Raw genomic sequence first — 5609 nt, forward strand, 5'->3', positions numbered from 1 at the left:
GGAAGGATGGAAACATGGAAATAAGCGTCTTTGAGATCTATCATAACAAACCAGTCCTCGGACTGGATCTGAGATACTATCTGCTTGATAGTGAGCATCTTGAACCGAAGCCGTTTGATAGTGCGGTTCAGAAGACGGAGATCTAAAATCAGATGCAAGGGTTGCTCTCTCTGGGTTGAAGATACCACAGCGCGGGCTTCCGAACCCTGAGAGAGAGCCACGGATCTAGCGGGTGAGGACCGAGAAAAGGACGAGCCCGTCTCGGATCCCTCCGCTAAATCCACACGCGATCTCCACGAGAACAGTCTACGCTGTGCCTCGGCAACAGCGAGACCGCTGCCAGCGGGATCGCGAGCCTGGCCGCTCTCATCAAACACAGCCAGGCGAGAGCGGAGCATATCCAACCATTCGATTTTCCTTAGGTGGGAATTCTTTTAACGATATTCTAATGGACCGCTTTGTGACATCACAAAACCCGGAAAACAACACTGTAGTCCAAACGAGCCGTTCATTGTAGTTCTTGAAAAGGGATTTTTTAAAAACGAAATATCTCCCTTAGGAGTGGACTGAGATTTGTAAGTTTGTAGATATTTTTATGCCCAAACATACACACTACACACTGACTAAAGTGTGTACACTCAAGTGTACTACAAGTGGTGACTAAATAATTTTTTTAAAATACAGAGATAGTATGTTAAAGCACATTTTAGTTCATATTAATGGTGTTCAGTAAAAGTTCAGTACTGTCGTACGCGCATTCGCGAGAGACTGCTTTTCCAGTGGATGGCGTAGGATGTAGGCATAGCGCATGCGCGTGTGAGTCTCGCAAAAACCAACATTTGTTTACACAAGCAAAGGAACCAAAGTTTCTTTATTTTTGCAAAGGAAAAATGTGTTTATATCGTTTTAAATATGGATAATTTTCTTACAAAATCGCATCGATTCGCTACAGGAGGCCTTTATTCATCCCCCGGAGCCGTGTGAGGCAACGCTTGGAAGAGCCAGGACAATTTTTTAATATAACTCCGACTGAATTCATCTGAAAGAAGAAAGTCATATACACCTAGGATGCCTTGAGGGTGAGTAAAACATGGACTAATTTTAAAGGTGTCCTATTATGCTCTTTTAAATAGTCTTGATTTTGTTTTGGGGGTGTACTAGAACATGCGCTCATACTAGGTTGTTCGAAAAACCCATCATTTTTCACATATTTTACATTATTATAACACCTCTCTCCCCAGTCTAGCATGAACGGCTAGAGTAGTTCCTGTATCAAGACCCGCCTTCTGAAATACGAAATGTGCTGTGATTGGTTAGCTGGGCCAGTGTGTGTTGTGATTGGCACCACTCTGCTCCTGGTTGGGAAATGTCATGCCCCTTACCATAGCCGCCTGCTGCGAGCTTCAGTGTAAATATTGCGTCAAAATCAAATCAATTTGGGCGCGATTAAAACCCGGATGATTGTAACCACTCTAAGTTCGTCTGCCTTGGGAAAACTAGCACGTCTCCGACATAGTGATAACACTCGTTGCCTTCTCTAGTGCAGCTCAACCAGGTCTCGTCCCATTCGGAAAATATGCGTTGTAGTCCAAATGAGTCGTTTGTTGTAGTTTTAAAAAGTGATTTTTGTTCAATAAAATATCTCCTTTTGAAGTGGACTTTGAGCTTTGTAACTTTGCAGATCTTTTTTATGCTCAAACAGCAACATTACAGACAAACTAAAGTTGAAAAAGTGAAAAAGCATAATAGGACCCCTTTAATTTTTGGGTGAACCCACTCTTTAAGTACATTTTGATTTAGTTACCCCTTACATGCCTTCTCGTCCTCTTCGCTCTGCTGATTCTCTTCTTCTTTATCAACCCCACTCCAGATTAAAAGCTATGGTACAGAGAGCCTTCTCTCGTGCTGCTCCGAGGTTATGGAATGGGCTTCCTTTGAATATTCGAAGTGCTCCTACACTAAGTACTTTCAAGAAACTGTTGAAAACCCACCTCTTTAACATTGCTTATCATGATTAAGCTGTTGATTAGGGTTTTTATTTTATTTATTTTGCTGTTTTATATTGTATCATTGCATTTTGTATTTTAATTGTTTTTTTTACATTGTTGTAGCGCTTTGGGTGTGAGAAAAGCGCATTATACATAAAATGTATTATTATTATTATTATTATTATTAAGGAAGTGTACTTTTTTTAACCTGGGCAGTTTTACTACCATGGTTAATTTCCGTAAGAGCAGTATTAAAGTAGATGAATGAATGCACTGAAGTTGCCTTAAAGAAATGTAACAATGTTAAACATTTAGGCTAGTTAATCTTAAACAGTATAACATGTTGACAGCATGACTTTGAATATTAATTAAAAATTCTGGCATAAATACAGGAATTTCATACAGTGAAATGACTGTCATTGAAAAATGACAGAATAATGACTCAAATGTAATTCAAATGAATAAATATGTTCGTTCTGATCTTATTCTCCTGTTCTCACACACAATGCAGCACTGACACAGTGTGGTGAAATCATCATGCATGATTACGATCCACAGCTTTCTCAGATTACGTTGGATTAAAACTACAAGGTCCATTGAGTTTGGAAAATTATGTGCACAGTAATCATCAGAATATCTCTTCACCTGTCTGATGCTCATTTTAACAGCTGTTTGTTCAACCAGGTGATTACAGTATATAGAAAAATATACATAACCGGAAGAATCAATAAACTGCCTCGAAGAGCACTTCCGGTAATTATTTCCGCTGTGATAAAGGTCTATTGCCAATGCATGAAACTATTTGACAAACTGATTTTCTATAAGATTTGCAAATAGTGATTGTAAGCTTTGCCTCCAAATTCATGTTATTTATTTATTGTTTTAACCACTGTAATTTAAAATACCTTAAAGGGTTAAAGTATAATAATTAATTAACTGATGAACTAACTAATTAACTAATCTATCTATCTATCCATCCATCCATCTATAATTAATTGCTGAATTTCTAGAACACACCTAAAAGAAAAAGATCACCAATGATGCAACGATGACAACAACATCTAAAATTGCATCCAGTATTACGAGTAATTTGCAGCGTGCCATTTTCTTTCCTGGCAGGTGTTTGAATTAAAATGTCAAAACATTGTTTTGTAAGTAAAAGTACGGCTAGAGTTCAGGAAGAGGAAACAGATGATCAGACTAATGCAGTGGCACAGGTCGACAGGCAAAGAGCCGCTTCACAAGAGCTCTCAACAGGAAGCAGCGTAACACGAGGCGCCACAATAATTGGACTGAGACTATAAACTGGCACACACCTTCAATATTACTGTCATAAGAATATAAGACAACTTCTCTAGCCAGGTATCAAGAGCTAGTTACCTGCTGGGAAATACTGTTTTGATGTGCTCACTTGGGCTTATTTTTAAGGACAAGGTGAGGGAAAGACCTAATTTGGTGTGAGATTTTGTGGTCAGCAGAGTTTGCATAATAGATAAAGAGCCAGGAACAGTAGCATTAAGTTAGTGCTATGCACACAAACAAACACATTTACATCACACACTGATGACTGTATTGTTCATCTCTTTAATAGTCACTCCTTTCTCTTTCACTTATCCAGGCCAAAACCAACACACTTTCATAAGCTCTAGATCAATGCAGGAAATGTAGGCAATATTGAAAAGTGTCTATAATTCATGCCACTTTGCCTCACTCTGCTTATTCTGCAAAACACAGCAGTTCCTGTATTCGGAGTATGAACTCATGGGCCTCAGTGTGTCCTTAACCTGCCTCTGTTTATGCAAGTTTATCAAGCTTTATATTGCCTCCCCTTTGCTCTGGCATCAAAAAGTGTCCTTTATATTAACAAAGAATTTGCAAAATTGCTAATTTTGCTATTTGCTATATGTATTTTTTTTGCCCGTTTATAATGCCTCCCGCAGAAATTATATGTTTGGGTAGACTGAAATTTCTAGATGTCTCTCATAAAATGGTGTGATTTCTTGTTTCTGGTCATGTGGGTGAGGCAGGTGGTAATGCAGTAGACGTTCCACATGCTGATATTCTTACAAATCCCTTACAAACAAAAGGTCTCAGGCAATGCAAAGTGCAAATGACTGGACATCTAATTGGATTGAGGAATTTCTCAAGTTTCTAAATCCTTGTCTCAGTACTTATTGTATTGTGAGTTATGAGTTTTTCTTTATCATCCAAAACAATACTGTGAAAGAAATCCAAACTGTCTTAACTGATAAAAAGAGGTGTAAAGCAATATAATGACTAAGTGTTGCACTGCCACTTGGAGCAACTCATTAAAATAGTCTGGTCTCAATGGACTCATTAAGGTTATTTTTTGGTGTTTAAATACTGTACCTCCTCCTATTCCTTGTAAATATGCAGCACTTCCAGTACGTGACATAAATGTTCATCTCTTTCTTCTGGTGTTATTACGCATCAATTAAGGGCAGTCGTGGCCTAATGGATAGAGAGTCAGACTTGTAACCCGAAGGACACGGGTTCGAGTCTCAGTTCCGGCAGGAATTGTCGGTGGGGGGAGTGAATAACCAGCGCTCTCTCCACCTTCAGTACCACGATTGAGGTGAGATCCTTGAGCAAGGCACTGAACCCCCAACTGCTCCCCGGGCGCCGCAGCATTGGCTGCCCACTGCTCTGGGTGTGTGTGTTCACTGCTGTGTGTGTGTGCACTTGGATGGGTTAAATGCAGAGCACAAATTCCGAGTATGGGACATCACTTCACTTTCACTTTTTATAGAAGGATGTTTCCACCTCCTACTGGACTGGAGTATGAAGTACCATGACAGAACAGCAATGGTGTCAACAAATTATTATACAATTTCATTCGTCCCATTCGGAAAATATGCGTTGTAGTCCAAATGAGGCGTTTGTTGTAGTTTTAAAAAGAGATTTTTGTTCAATAAAATATCTCCTTTTGAAGTGGACTTTGAGCTTTGTAACTTTGCAGATCTTTTTTATGCTCAAACAGCAACATTACAGACAAACTAAAGTTGAAAAAGTGAAAAAGCATAATAGGACCCCTTTAATTTTTGGGTGAACCCACTCTTTAAGTACATTTTGATTTAGTTACCCCTTACATGCCTTCTCGTCCTCTTCGCTCTGCTGATTCTCTTCTTCTTTATCAACCCCACTCCAGATTAAAAGCTATGGTACAGAGAGCCTTCTCTCGTGCTGCTCCGAGGTTATGGAATGGGCTTCCTTTGAATATTCGAAGTGCTCCTACACTAAGTACTTTCAAGAAACTGTTGAAAACCCACCTCTTTAACATTGCTTATCATGATTAAGCTGTTGATTAGGGTTTTTATTTTATTTATTTTGCTGTTTTATATTGTATCATTGCATTTTGTATTTTAATTGTTTTTTTACATTGTTGTAGCGCTTTGGGTGTGAGAAAAGCGCATTATACATAAAATGTATTATTATTATTATTATTAAGGAAGTGTACTTTTTTTAACCTGGGCAGTTTTACTACCATGGTTAATTTCCGTAAGAGCAGTATTAAAGTAGATGAATGAATGCACTGAAGTTGCCTTAAAGAAATGTAACAATGTTAAACATTTAGGCTAGTTAATCTTAAACAGTATAACA

Source organism: Sinocyclocheilus grahami, unplaced genomic scaffold (genome assembly GCF_001515645.1).
Source record: "Sinocyclocheilus grahami isolate Dianchi unplaced genomic scaffold, SAMN03320097.WGS_v1.1 scaffold443.1, whole genome shotgun sequence".
Lineage (NCBI taxonomy): Eukaryota > Metazoa > Chordata > Actinopteri > Cypriniformes > Cyprinidae > Sinocyclocheilus > Sinocyclocheilus grahami.